We start from the raw sequence: 15,956 nt of genomic DNA on the forward strand, positions 1-15,956 counted from the left end.
AACTTTATGACAAAATAATTTCCCATAGCAACATAACAGTTATAAATGTGAGTATAAATATAAGTAGACAGACAATTAGAAGGCAATTAGAAAAACCTAAATTCACAACATCCACAAATGTAGAGACAACAGAGAGAACGACAACAGCAACAACAGCAAGGGTAAGAATGAACAGAATGAAACAAAAAAAGACAGTAAGGGTGAAATTGGACAACCAAAAATAAACGACAACAGAGAGATGACAAGAATAAAATAAATAAACAAAAATAGGCAGGATGCGAGTGGGCTAACAGGAATAAATATAAGATAACAGAGTGAGTGCATGACATGTGAATGGTTGAGGATGGGAATGGGGTGAGGTGTTTGGGTTGTGGTAGCACAGGTGCTCCGGCTGGTCAGAGTTGTGTACCGTCCAGACTGCTGCTGTACAGTCTCATGGCCGTGGGCATGACGAAGCATCTGAAGAGTTCAGTCATTCACTTGGGTGGGATGAACCATCGGCTGAAAGAGGCGCCCTTCAGCTCCAGCTCGTCATGCAGGGGCTGGGAAGGATTGTTCAGGATTGCTCCCAGTTTGTCCTTCATCCTTGCTACTGCCACCAACTGGAGCTGGTCCAGGTTCAATCCTACCAATGACCAGACTTTCCTCATTAGGTGTTTGAGCCTGTTGACCTCACCAGTCCTGGCACTGCCCCACTAGCACACAATATAGCGAAGAGGAGTGCAGTGGCTACCGTAGACCGGTAGAAGGTCTTGAGGAGACCGGTACAGACACCAGACAACCTCAGTCTCCTCAGGAAGAACATCCTACTCTGACCCTTCCTCTAGAGTGCATCAGTGACCAGTCCAATTTATTGTTAATGTGGACCCCAAGGTACTTGTCCACTATCTCCACCTCTTCACCCAGGATGGTGATTGGTACTTGTCTCCTCCGTTTCTTCCGGAAGTCCACAACCACCTCCTTGGTCTTGGAGATGTTGAGTAGGCGGTTCTGGTTGCTCCACTCAACAAAACTCGCTGTCATACCTCTGCACACTCCCACGTCATCATTGTTGATGCATTAAACAAAGGAAGAGTCATCTGAGAACTTCTGGAGGTGGCAGGATCCAGGGTTGTACCGTAAGTTGGAGGTGAAGATGGTGAAGAGGAAGGGAGACAGCACAGTACCTTGGGAGTGACTGTGCTACAGTCTTGGAAACATAGTCCTCCACCTTGACATTCTGTGCCTTCCTATGAGGTAGTCCAGTATTCGGGCAGTGATGTCGGGGTGAAGCTGCATACTCAGCTTGTCCTTTAGGAGGGTGGGTCGGACACTGTTGTCAAAGAAGGTGAATCTCACAATGCTTCCTGTATCCTCCAGAGGGGATATGGCCCAATGAGTGAGGAAGATGATTGCATCTTCCACACCGACTTGCTACCTGTATGCAAACTGCAGAGGGTCCAAGGAAGCAGATTGTCAGTCTTTCAGGCGCTGGAGTACAAGCCTCTTGAATGACTTTTGACGTTAGTACTATCCAAGAGAACAAGGATGTCCTTTCTTAGGTACTGGTACAATGCAGGAGGTCTTCCAGAGGCACCTTCAGCAACCTCAGAAAGAGGCTGAAGAGGTGCTGGAAGACCCTAGCAAGCTACTCAGCACACTCCTTGAGGACTCTGGGGCTGATGTTGTCCGGCCCACTGGCTTTGCACTGCTTCAACCTGGAGATTTCACTCTGCACCTGGCTGGAGGTGAGGGTGAGTCCATGGTCTGGGAGAGGGTGGAGGAGAGAAGTGTCAGTATACAGGGGGATGAGGGGGGTTCTGTCTGAGGAAGCTGCTGTTGGGCAGGGGAGGGATGCGGGAGGAGTGGTTATGTGTTTGTCAATGTTCCCGTGGATGGTTGAGGGGGGCTGAGGGGCTGTGGAAGCTTCCTGCGGGCAGAGGGAGGCTGGACAAGTGGTGACCATGTCGCAGGGATGGAATGGTGTGGTTGAGGGTGGAGGTTGTCCGCGGTGGCTGCCTCTGGGCAGAGGGAGGGGGGGAAGGTAGTGGCTGCGTCCGGATTTGAGGAGATGGTGAGGCGAGGTGAGCAGAGGCCTTCCTTAGATGCTTCTGCTGATGGGCAGGAGGGGGGGGGGGGCAAGGTGTTGACAGTGGGGGGTAAAGAGGAGGTGTGAGGAGGTGGCGGGTGGGGGCTCAGAGCTCACTAGGGTGTCAAACCTATTGAAGAAAAGGTTTAGCCCTGCAGAAAATTCGGGGGCCACTTTTGGCTCCAGGTGTGGTTTTCCAAAACCCTGTCATCTTCCTCACCTCCCTCCAAACCACTTTTAGTTTGCTCTGCTGCATCTTTGACTCAATGTCTGTATGTATGTATGTTTGCTTGTATGCATGTTATTTATGTATGTGTGTATTGTTCATCTATATTTTTAGTACTTTCTTTTTTTATGATTCTCCTGACAACAGAAACATCAACATAAGCAACTACGACAAACAACAATGACAAACAAATCTAAACTCAAGATGGATCACCTTGACGACTCTTGGATTAAGTACAAAAACAAAACGCCGCATTTTGATTTTCACCGGCTTTTTACGGGGAGGCTGTTAATCTCCTAATTAGTAGCATCAGAATTATGAGTACTGAACACTACTCACAAAAAAAATATAACAAATAAAGAGATTGAAATCAATGTGCTGCTTTAAGTTAACCACACCTTGAATGTAAATACTCTGCTTTTCCATTTACCGCCGTGGAAGAAGCCGCTCGATATGAAAGGTTTGATCTACAAAGCAGGTCAACTGGAGATCCGGTTTGAGGGTCTTACTCAGAGTCATCTCAGCCGGGGCAATAATGTGGGGGAAAAAAAGCACTGCTTCTCGATGTTCCTGAGCAAGATCAAGGTCCGGGGGATCCTCCTCACTCCGCTAACCTATTCCCCGCTGCGTGTTGCAGCCGGTGCCACCTCTTTTCTGCTGGTTGCGGTCGTTTTAGCTGACAAAGAACTGTGACACGGCTTCGGACACGCTGCAGCGTCCGCAGCTTGTTGCAGATGCAAAGAAAAGGCGATGTTTACCATATCAGTTGTATTGTGTGAGCTGGAATTCACAGGATTCCACTTTTGGACAATTTTGCTTCTCTAGCCATTCTGCTAACACTTCTTAAAATCAGAAGTTGGCATTTTTTACGTGTATAATGACCCCAAAAAAAAAAATAGTTATAGCAATTGATATTTGAGCCAGTCCTTGGTGATAACCGAAGATACAGGACACCCGGAGTTGGAAAGGATAAGCTAAGTCTTGAATGACTGAAATGTCATTTTTGACCATAATTCAAAAGTTATAGTCTTGTTTTGGGAAAAGCAAAAAAAAAAAAAAAAATCCATGGTCTGTTTTTTTTTCGGTTTGCAATGTGAAACTTGGCTTTACCGAGCTTTCTTCGCGTAGGTCAAGACTTTTAATCTTGTTCAAATATTGGGAGCTTCGTGAAATATGTGCATTGGCAAGAATCCTTTTCAAGTCACTCTCACAACAGGCTGACCTCCTGAAAATTACATGTTTTGAGCTCCGCGTCTTACAAATGACTGGGTATTATGATGATGACAGGGGATAAACAAGGACGTGGGTGTAGAAATGGGTTGAGGGGTGGATCGAGGGGGAAGAAATGCGGAGGGGCACCATCACCTCCGAGGCCTGACCTCCTTTCATGCAACAGGAAGCCGTCACTCATTCATTTGATCCAGTTTTTAATTCTATCCAGCACATCTGGGGAGAAGAAAAGAAGGTACGGAGCGAATGCTTGTCTAGGTGCGACATAATTTTGCAGATATGTGCAGTTTGGCCGAAGGAAAGGTTATATGGAACGATTGCAGATGGTCTTTTCTGTGTCCCAAACAGCTGTGCCGACCTCTTCATCCTCCTCAACAACAGCTGGCGCACCGAGCCAACAATGGGCTTTTCATTGCTGCCGTTCACCTGCAGATGAGCAACTGGAATTTTCCCTTTGATTTTTACTTTGATTGTGCGTCCTCAGGCAAAACTCCAAGCGAACCCCCCCCCCCCCCCAAAAAAAAAAAAAAAAAAAAAATTGCCCAAATCAAACAGAATATATAGATCTGGTTATAACCACAGATAAATTGGGCTACACCCAAAAAAAAAAGGGGACAAGAATGGATGGTATTGTCTAGTTTTTCACTTTATCTTGATGAAAAGTAAAGTAGCACCCTGGGGTGACGCATGGATGGATAGAAAAATACACAAAAAAAGAATGGGATGTATTGAAAACACTTTAGACAAGAGATGGATCTGTTACTAAGACAACAGACGAAGAAACATTGTAGAAAAGGTGAGAATCTGACCAAAAGCAGCAACACTTTTACAAAAGTGAAATACCAACATCACTAATGGCAACAGGAGACATGACGGCAACACAAGAGCAGACGGCGAGGTGAAATGAACAGACGAGAAGATAAAGATAGGAAAACACACAAGAGGGCATCTGAGCAATGACAGGAAGCAAAGCAGAATGTTAAACACGCAAGGCGTATCATATTCACCGTCAGACAGGTGCATGAACGTAAAAACAAACAAAACACAGTCCTGGTAAAACATACGCACAATGTATGCAAACAAAACTCACAAACAAACTAAACCACTAAAAACTGTACAGGTCAAGGCTAAAGCAAACCAATATGGTATCAGTGTCACTGTCTGTGGATTGGATATTTTAGATATTAAGAAAAAAAAAAAAAAAAAATCCAAGGTTTTCAAATCAGCCAAACACACACGCTGACATTTCCGTGATTGATTGATACCGGCCAATAAAAATCAGCCGACTAATACATCAGTCAGGCTCTAACTGTTGTTTACCGCGGGGACGTGATGGAAAGAATATCATCTACCCAAGTGACCTCTCCAAAAGTCTCCAAAGCGCTAATGAATTGAGTGACTGTATTTGGCCGTGTTTGAGCGCCGGGATGAAATGATTGTGCAAACACAGACCGCACAGCGGCGGCGTGGTGTCGAGTTGACAGACAGTTACAGTACACGGTATATACGGCGTGTCCTTGAAACATGTGTTACTGTGAAATGCAATAATTGTCTATTCCGAGACGCAGAAGCCGCATCTCATGAGGGAATTGACACCAATGATTTATTTGCATGTCTCCCGCTGCTTCACTTTACATAGCTCCCGTGTCATGTGTCTCTGTCTCATCTGTCACGCATCAGGCTGCACATACGTGCGTTTCAATCCGTCTCGGGCAATATCTCATGTCACAATGCCACTCTGTGAAATGATAAACTGACAATTTTAATGCACACACCGGAGTGTGATGGTGAAACAGAAAAAAAAAACAAAAAAAAACGCACGTCAGCGGATGGGGGAGTTTGCTCATTCCCTTTTAAAGCCCAGCGTCAGTACAGTGTCTTTGAGCGTTCAGAGCAGAAATACTCTATAAACATATTCAGCATATGAATACAGAGCCTGTAGGTGCAGGAACAAGATTGGGGTGCAGGGAGGCTTTCGGTTTCTATTCGCAGTCCGAGGGGTATCGACGAATCACATCGAGGAATCCTTGCATTAAAATGTAACCCACAAGCTTGCACAGAGAGGTTTTTTTTTTTTTTTTAAATGTAATGTCTGACAATAGCCTTTGTAATGGTTTTATTTGTATTTGTCTAAGCGCAATCTGGCAAATGGTGAAATGATTTTCTCTTCCTTTCCGCTGCTCCCTTCAGGGGTCGGCACAGCCAATCATCTGCCTCCATCCCACCCTCTCCTCAGCATCCTCTTCTCGCACATACCGACTCACATCCATAAATCTCCTCTTCCTCTCCGGAACATCTAACATGTGCTGTGCCTCCGATGGACTCACTCCTGATCTTATCCTTCCTCGTCGCTCCCAAAGAGACCTCCAGCTCCTCGACTCGTCTTTTGCTCAGTGCCTCCAAAGGAGAGAACGTGCCCACTCTCACCACAGTCTTCTCTCACCTTTTATTCTGGCTGAATCACTTTGATCACGCGGAGACTTTTCTCCACTCATTCAAATCTGCTTGAACGCATTTCTTCATTTCTTTTCCGCACCCTCCGTCACTCTGGACTGTTGACCCGAGGCACTTGAAACTCTCCACCTTGTTTATCTCCACTCATTGTAACCTTGCCTTTCCACTTGGGTCCCTTTCAGTCACACGTGTTATGTCTTGTTGCAGCTAACTTTCATCTCTCTCCTCGCCAGAGCATACATGTACCCCCACATCTCTAGTTTTTTTCTCCATCTGCTCGCTGCTCTTACTACAGATCACAATATCATCTGCTAGTCCATGGTCATTCCTGTCTGACCTCACCTATCTTGCTGTCCATCACCATAGCAAACGAGAAGTGGTCGAGAGCTGATCCCTGATGCACTCCCGACTCCACCTTGAACTGATCTGTCAGGCCTTTGGCAGCTCACCACTTCCTTAGAGGGCATACATGTCCTGCACCAGTCTAACATACTTCTCTGCCCCTCCAGACTTCCTCATATCATAATAATGTATCCTTTATTAATCCCCGTGGGGAAATAATTTGTTTTCTGCAATTAACCCATTATGGATGAACCACGAGCAGTAGGCTGTCGTCCACCAGTGCCAGGGAAGCAGATAGGGGTTCAGTGTCTTGCTCAACGACACTTCGACACACGAGTATGGTACCATAGTTTCTTTCTTGGCACCCTGTCAGATGGGTTTTTTTTTTATCGTGGCAAGTGTTGAAATGTTATCGGCACGCATAACATCTTGTAACTCCGACTAAATTCAGGAGGCTCAGGCTGCAAGCTGATTGCTGACAGAGCGGTGAAAGCAAAGGATTCACAGATACGAAGGATCACAATCAACGCTGGGTCAGACAGATAATATGCTCTGGGTCAAAAAATTAGTTATATCATTCCTTATAGCAGCTACTTAAAATTGTTTGGTTATTAGCAGAGCAGTACATTTTATTAACCCTGGGTGACAGTTAAAATATTTCCAAAATGGGATTTTTCTTTGCTTTTCTTTTTGTCAGAATAAAATACGTTGTCAAATGGTATGGCTTGTCTCTGTGCTAGAGGATACCTCAACATCCTTCCACATATTCTTTGGGAACACACCGTTGGCCACGCCTGAACTATTGTGTCACACAAAGAAAAATGCAAAGGCTTACGTTCAGATTGATTTTATCTTGTCAGTTATGACAATGACGATAATTACTTCAAGGTTATCCCGCTAGAACGAAACCCTTGGCTGACGTTACATTAGCGGCAGCACATACTGTTTTTATGTGCTTCCTAATCAAAGCACATTGAACTTTTACATATAAGAGATTTAGATGGAGACTAAACCCATAAAGCATACGGTTTTCCAAGTCATAAACTTCTCCTCCTGGTTGATAAAAGGCAAATCAAAAGACCTAACGTTCATTTCAATCATCTTTCTGAGCCATTTGTTCAACAGCCATTCGGATGAGCTACTGCCGATTAACACATAAACGCCAGTTTCACAATCTCGGCGCAGAAAAAGATAGTTCGTAAGTAAATTAGTTCTGTCAAACATCAATCAACTAGTTGCAAACATTTGAAGTTTCCTCAAACCCACAGACTGATACCTTTGTGGCAGCACCACTTTTTCCTCTTACCTTACGCCACGGCCGGTGTATGGTGACTTGACACTTGCCTGACATTTGTAATTTATCAAAGTAAACAACTTATTCCCTCTAGGTTTCCCTCACATTTGTGTCATGGCCGTAAGCTGAAGGATTTCTCTCGGTTACCCTTCACACAGCGAACGCCGCAGAGTCCCCGTGAATTTAAACAAAATAAGGCATAAATGACCCGCCTCGCTCCGATTTTGCCGTCCGGAGTCTGGCGATACAGATATGACATGAAGGAAAGAGTGAATGGTCGCATGTCTTAATATTTGCTTCTACAATCGACTGGCATTTGGATACCATTCCTTTCGCCCAATCAGATGGGATAGATTGAGTGTAAGTTAAGTAGTAGACATAATAAATGAATCAACGCATTAATGTATGGATTAAAAAAAAAAAAAAAAAAGATAATTCGATTGCACTTTCCATTAAAAAGCTATATATTTTTGTTTGTTTTCTTTTTCTGATGTTATGGTTCATTCACCCATAATGATGCTCACTGAAGTCTTAAACGTGCGCATAGCCTGTTGGATTTAGGTGAGTTGGAATTAGCGCCTAAAGGGAAGAATAAAAGCTTATCCCAGAGGGAGGAGGACATCCTTTGATGGAGTCACAATCTGCTTATCACACACCCAAGGTTCCCCTAAAAAAAATAAGGTGTGTGTGTGTGTGTGTGGAGGGGTGTGACTGGAGAAACTTCAAAAGTGGTTGTAATGAAGCAATAACAAGCTGCCGCGAGATGTGATGTATGCACGTCGCCATGGTAACTACAATGGGGAATCTAATGCAAAAGACAGCGCATTAAATTGCATTAATGACAGGGGACTAAAACAGATTCTTGCAAGATGCGAGGAGCTGCGGCGCTCCTGAGCGATGTGCCGCACCGATGACACGCGCCGTACCGTTGTCGCTAAAGTTAAAATCCTGCCTCCGTGACTCTCGGTATAATTCTGTTTGTGACTCATCTTTCGCTCCCAGACGGAGGACAGGAAAAGTCTTTTTTTTTTTTTTGTTTTAATCATCTGCGCATCAGCTTTTTTAAAATATATTGCTTAGTGGGTAGGGATCAGACAAAATAATAATAATAATAATAACTATAATCTCAGCGTGTAACGTCATCCAAACTAGCCGGCCGGCAATAATTCATCGCTGCAAACCAGTCAAATAGCCGCTCGCGACCACGTCTGTCCACTAGCCATCAAGTTTCCTGGCAAGGAATTTAATAACGGGCATCAAATTTACTGTTTATTTCGTCCGTTCCAGAATTGTTAAAATGCCCAGATAAGCATTTGCAGAATGTGATGATGTCACTGTCGACCTTTGCGATATCATTACTCATCACTTCCTCGTTTTTATTTTCCCTGTACGTGTGAAGTGTGTCGTAATACAGATATAAATACTCATGAGGCCAGAGCTGGGATTTATGAGGTCGGGATGACCTTGACCTTTGGGCGCCAAATCCGAAATACGTTCATCCGCCAGTCCGAGTGGAAGTTGTGCCAAGTTTGACGACATTTACTCGGCGTGTTCCCGACGTCTGTCATTTACAAGATTAGAATGAGCAGATGGGTAAAACCGCAAACGTAATTTCTGAGACCACGTGTGCGGCTAATATTGAAATAAATTGAACATAAAATAGTATTTAAGATTTTTATTGCTATTTATTCGGGTGAATATGGATTTGTGGTTGCAATCTCGTTTCATTTAATAGATGCACTCAGGAAGCAAATGAATGATTCAGTTGGCCGTCTTACAAATGCGGGAGGGGCTTAAAGGCTCTCCTCAGCAGCGGGATTTTGTCTGGAAACAGCAAATTTAACACATCTTACTCGTGACAAATGCAGATGCTCAGTCAGCAGCTCCCGTTCCAAACGGTGGCGCTGGAGAAAAACTGTCCAGGCATTCACTTTTGACGTGCAGGTATTTTTAATTTTTTTATTTTTTGCAAGATGTGATGTGATCTCAATTTGGCAAGGTGAATCCCCGTTAGGAGGCCGTTCGCGCTGGTTGATGGAACGGCTTTACGTTGGACGGTGATATTTTCAAAATCCCATGCCAAAACACGCCGGCTGTTTACCAGGTGGGAGGTTACGTCATCAGTTCTGACTCATGTCTCTTTTTCATCGGCTTAACATAGGAATCGATGATTTAATGACCCAGGTTTCAATATATACTGCTCAAAAATGTAAAGGGAACCCTTTAACAGCACAATATAACTCCAAGTCAATCATACTTTTTCCTGTGAATTGTAACTGTCCACTTAGGATGCAATGTTGATTCATTTTGACGTGTTTTGAGGACATTATGTCAAAGTTGGATCAGCCTGTAGTGTGTTTTTCTTCTTTAAATCTGAGTGTGACACCAAATCCAGACCTCCGTGGGTCAATACATTTGATTTCCATTGACCATTTTTGTGTGATTTTGTTGTCAGCACATTTGACTATGAAAAGAACAAAGTATTTAATAGAAATATTTCATTCATTCACATTTAGAATGCGTTATTTCAGTGTTCCCTTTATTTTTTTGAGCTGTGTAAAATCTCAGTATGCTTTACTATGTGACAAATATTTCCCCCAATTGTGCTTCGGGGACAAATTTTTCTGTCTGACAAATATTTTGGCGGTATATTTTGATCTGAATTTCTTTTCAGATTTGGATTTGATCTGTTCACCTCTAACAGTTTACTAGATCTGAAATTCCGACGGTCGGCAAATTTCCCCTGGTTTCCTTCTGTCTCACAATACGGATTAAATATGGATTTTAAACACGATGGTATTTGCAAGTTAAGAAAATAATTCATTCATCAATCCAACCCAACCATTCATTCTTTCATTGTCTTTACCGCCGATCCTCCACTCAGGGTTGTCACTTGGCCAGAGGAAAAGGTTTCCTCTGAACCGTTCGCCAGGCGATCAAGAGAGAAGAAATACAAAGAAATACAACCATTCACTCTCTCATTCCTGCGTCATAGAGATACAAAAAAATCATTCACCCGCTCATTCGCTCATCATATAGAGACATACAATCATATTTGTCATGTAGGCCATCTGTCGGGATCAAACCGGGGACTTTTGAAGTCAAAACACATTTGCTCAATGAAAACAGCAAGGTTATGGTCTGTGCAAAGGTCAGTGACTAACAATCAAAAGTCAATAACAAACTGCCATTGCATATTAGAACGCGTCGGCGGTCAGGGGTGATTCATCTGAGAGTTGTGCGTGGAGTTGCAATGGAGCCGATGTCTGTGGACTGAAAACACAGAGAAGAAGACAATTTTCCATATCCAACCGCTGCTCGGCATGTTGCGGATTGATTGATTTACAGTCGAAGGTCGCAGCTTTACTCCTCCGGGACGGACCGGGTGTGTGTCGAAGACTTTCTCATCCAAAACACCGTCTCTCCAAAGCAATTAATGAAAAAATGAAAAGAAAAAAAATATATATAATTAAATGAAGTAACTAAATACATAAATAAGTACTTATATTATCATTAATTAATAATATAATTGTATTAACTAAATCATATAATAAATTGTATTTATTTATAATTAACTAATGCTTGAAAATGAATGATTGACTGAATAAACTGATCAATTATGTCATTGTATTAGTTAAAGAATTAATGAAATGAAATAGATGCTTAAATAAAAAAATAGATGAATAAAATATAGATAGATAGATAGATGGATGGATGGATGGATGGATGGATGGATGGATGGATGGATGGATGGATGGATGGATGGATAGATAGATAGATAGATAGATAGATAGATAGATAGATAGATAGATAGATAGATAGATAGATAGATAGATAGATAGATAGATAGATAGATAGATAGATAGATAGATAGACCCTCAGTACACAAACACGTTGTATACAGTATCTATGGCTTCCCTGACTATAAAACAGAATAACATTAAAAGATGCTTAATGTCAGATTTCTAAACTGCTCTTGACACTGTTATGAAAGATGTATTAACTGTTTCAGGATTAAAAATCCCTCTTTTGTCCTTTTTTTTTCTTTATTATCGGTCATCGTTTCTCATCGAGTGACCTGTTTTCACGTGCCGTTCTGAAATAGTAAATAAAAGCGTGGATACTTTATTTAACTCCTCTATAACATCACCTAGCATGTCATGATTTTAAACAAATCCGACAAGACGAGTGCAGAAGAGGAGCAAAACCGTTTGCATGTGATCGAACCGTGTTGAGATTCGCTGTTCTTTTTCCTTATTCTGACCCGATAAACTGAATTTCCCATGAGAGACCGCTATTGTATTTTTAAAGACCTTTAAAAAAAAAAAAGAAAAAGGAACCAAAATCCACCCAAACACTCGGTTTCTGTTTCCTATGAACTTACACTCTTCTGTTTCCCTGCAAAAGATGTACTTTATATAGAAATAGCAAGCTATGAATCACGTCAAGCGAGATTTAGTGTATATTTCTGCACTCGCTGACTTTTCAGGACCTTTTATTTATTTTTTTTTTCCCTTTCTTCTCACTCCCCCCCTCCCCTCCCCCGCCTCTACATCTTTCAGCGCTTTGTAAAGAAAATAAAGCAGCGAGAGAACACTTTTAATTCAAGTGCAAAACAATTCTAATGTGCCCCGCAGTTAATAGCTTGAGACTGAAGGGAAAAAAAAAAAAACTGCCATTGAGTTCAACTTTTCAGGGAGTTTAAAAAAAAAAAAAAAGAAGAAATTCAGCGAAACCATTTCAGAGCCCGGTTGACGTGTAATAGGGCGGGGAGGGGAAGGGACAGGAAGCAATCGGCGGCGGAGGGTGTCGGGCATAGGGCGAATCGTCCTGGCGACACGAGACGGTGCAAAGAAAATACGAAGCGCCTAAAGTGCATCAATTTTTCAGCGTGTGACAGAACGGCGTGCTATTTTTCAGGTGCGCCCGACCCCCGTGCACTTAGATCGTCAGAGTGCAATTTTACAGAACGTTCTCCTTCACGCTGCCGGTGCTATCTTCCACCCCCCGTGCATTGCTGAGCCTCCTGGCTGATGTTCCGGCGCCCGACCGGCCGGAGAAGATAATTCTTCAGTTCTCAAATTTGCCCTCCGTATCTCATAATTCTACGACGGCGGTTGAAGGAATGCACGTGCTGCTGCACCCAAAACAAATGACGAGTGATCGGAGCCGGAAGGGGCTGATCCGCCAACCTTCCAGTCAAGCGGCGATGTTTTTCTGAATTACAAAAGTGTCAAAGGATTATCCGGTGATTCTTTGGCCGATTCTATGAGCTATTAGAGACATGGCTTTGTTCCTGCATAACTTGAGACAGGACCTTGGTGTTGTGAACCGCAAAAATCCCAATGAGGAAGCTCTGCAAAGATGGCTGCAGATTTGCCACATTTGCCAAAGATGGTTTTGGTTCGAAGACCTTTAATAACTTTCACAAACCCCAGAACTACATTACCGATTATTGTTCCCTTCCTAATACAAGTCAAAACATTGCCGACACCCGTGCTTGGTTTGATTTGGACATGGCGACTTTCTGGTTTCCACCAATTGTCCCAAAACATGCATTAGGTTCACTGGAAACCCAAACTTGCCCAAACATGTGAATGACTGTGTGACCGGTTGCGTGAAGCATCCGTCGCAACCTCAAGTGTAGGGTAAGAGGTACATAATGCATGAATGATGGATTATTATCATAATAATTGTCATCAGAATTTCTTCTTCTTCTTCTTCTTCTTCTTCTTCTTCAGAATTTATTATGATCTTTATTATTATTATTGTACTGTGGTAACTTATGCTTCCTTGTAAAGGCCACTCAGAGCAGATCACAAGTCTGATTAACAGGCCTTGGTTTTAACATTCTTCAATTCGACACTCAGTCATTACAAACAAGTCTATTCAATCATCGGTGGAGTTTATCAACACGAAGATCACGAGATGATTGAATAAATATGAAAAGCCTCGAAAAATTCAAAGTGTTCCAAAACAAGATTTGGTAAAAGCGTCTCACTGGTCTTTAACGCCTCAGGGATGCAAAGCTAACTTTGGAGATAAACCAAAGAGTTTAATTACAATGGAAACTCCGCAGGGTATAGAGATAAATCCCTGAGGTGTGTTACGAACAACCTTGTCTGACACCTTGAATTTGATTTTTTTTTTCTAATTCACGGCTTCAGAATCTGAATGAGAATCAGAATAGGAAAACGATATTTGGCCCCGAGGGACAATTGGGGTTCAAGGTCGCAGTGAAATGTTCTGACTGATACAGATCAAATCCATGGGTTCATTGGATAACATCATATTTGGATGTCTGAATATTCAGGTCCAAGAGAGACAGCCATCTCGATTAGGTTATTAAGGTATTTTCTGATGTGTTTTCCATGAAAAAAAAAGATTTAAAAAATTGAAAAGATTGTAAATTAATCTGAACCGTGCTCTTTATATTTGCCAAATGCATGCTGCATTATTGGACACACAACTCAGGATCATGACAATCACTATGACGTGTGATTATTATGATTATTATTATTATTTATTTAATTTTTTAATTATTATTATGTAACTTTTTACAATTTTTTTACTTTTATTGTTTTTATTTTTATTGTTTTTTTTTTAATCTGTATGTTGTGGATATGTATATGTCGGTACAGTCTCTTTGAGTGTCAAGTAAAGAACCTTTAATAAAATGTTTTACTCTCATTACTATCATTATTATATTTAGTTTCTCACCCCAAGACTAATTTCAGAAAAGATAAAATTAGACAATACAGTCGCTTTTATAGTCTGACCATTTCAACCAAACAGTTTGCGTAAATATCAGCGTATACATTTGTTTATCTTGTCATCGGTAGGGAAAATACCATATATGTGATGAAAGGTGAAAGATAGCGGATTTATCTCTGGACCTGTTTGCACCCGTTGATGCCGAGGGGCCGGTGCAGCTCAGACGACATCCGATAGATATCGGCGGACGCCGTCAAGTGGGAGAGAGAATGGAAGGACTAGTTTGGACATATGGAAAGACTGGATTTACAAGGAGGTGCTGTAAAATATCAAGCAAAGGTCAGATTTTACAAAACTTGTTGTTGTTAGCAGTGGGACCACCGTTTGGGCTGAGTACCGATCACCTCATCAACGCTGCAAAAAGTTCACCTTTTGGAAAAATATGTCAGACAATGAAAAATAGATGTACTTTAAATATTCTTTGTTCTGCCCGCTGTCATTGAAGTCATGCTGTTGTTTACCTCCGAAGCTCTGGGGAGCACTTATCACTTACCCACATTGTTCTTCACGGCAGCGCGACGGTGAAGAGTGTCGACGACTCGGACGGTCCTGAACGACTCTCACAAAGTCAATGACTCAGCGAGAACTCGTGAGCATATATTTAGAACTGAAGGGCTTGTTTGGTTGACAGGTGTAACTGGAAGACGCAAGAAGTGACCGTTGCATAACACTCATTTATGCAATGGCTTGAATAACCTGGACATGAACCAAGGCCACAGCACTCTTATGTCCGTGTGAGTGTATGTGTGTGTGTGTGTGTGTGTGTGTGTGTGTGTGTGTGTGTGAGACAATGATCCATATAACTTCAAACTACTTACACTTTTAGCACAAATTTTCTTTGCCTTTGCTTGGTCTACTTTTCTCTTTTCCCTTCAGTTGACAATTGCAATATCAGTCATTCAGTCAGTCAGTTATTTAATTTAATTTAATTTAATTTAATTTAATTTAATTTAATTTAATTTAATTTATTTAATTTAATTTAATTTTATTTTATTTTAATAGTATAATAATATAACTGTGATCTGGTACATTCTTCGTTGGTTTTTCTGTATTGTTTTCAGAACTAGTACACAAGATATAGTCGCTGGTCAGTGCCAGATTCTTATGAAATCAATTTCTCTTAGAGGGGACAGTAAATAAATGGAAATAAATGAAAACATTGCAAAATCCTCTAAACTTTTAAGAAAAATAGAAAACAAGAATCATCCTGAAATCCTTTTTCTGTACAATTTCTTTAGTACACACATAAGCCTTTATGAAAAGCATATGGTAGTGAAGTCGGTGGACTAATTTCCTTGTAATCAAGTGGTCGAGGTGTATAAAACTCTCTGTTATTTAATTTAACATAAATATCACGCTTGCACATGTACAGACACACACACTCACAAGGAGATTAGAAACCAATAACAGCAATATGAATCCAAACAACTAATTTTGTACTTTGTCAACATTCTGACCATCATTTTTATAAACATGGCATCTACAGACACTTGTTTAACATTAATCTTTGATTTGACAAATGATATAATCTGCCTTTTCTTTACAAGAGCAACTTTAAATTGTCGGGA

The 15,956-nt window shown here is 41.7% G+C and overlaps 1 long non-coding RNA gene across 1 annotated transcript; it reads right to left on the reverse strand.

The window, feature by feature from the left end:
• Positions 1-10,130: 10,130 nt before the first annotated feature.
• LOC147223485 (uncharacterized) lies at positions 10,131-14,933 on the reverse strand. The gene is made up of 2 exons (XR_015107586.1): positions 14,882-14,933; positions 10,131-11,034 (listed from the first exon to the last, which is right to left on the reverse strand). It is a non-coding gene; the product is annotated as an uncharacterized LOC147223485 (long non-coding RNA).
• Between the last annotated feature and the right edge of the window lie 1,023 nt (positions 14,934-15,956).

This window comes from Fistularia commersonii, chromosome 19, assembly GCF_037954325.1.
Source record: "Fistularia commersonii isolate RoL2024-O1a breed Wild chromosome 19, RoL_Fcom_v1.0, whole genome shotgun sequence".
Classification (NCBI taxonomy): domain Eukaryota; kingdom Metazoa; phylum Chordata; class Actinopteri; order Syngnathiformes; family Fistulariidae; genus Fistularia; species Fistularia commersonii.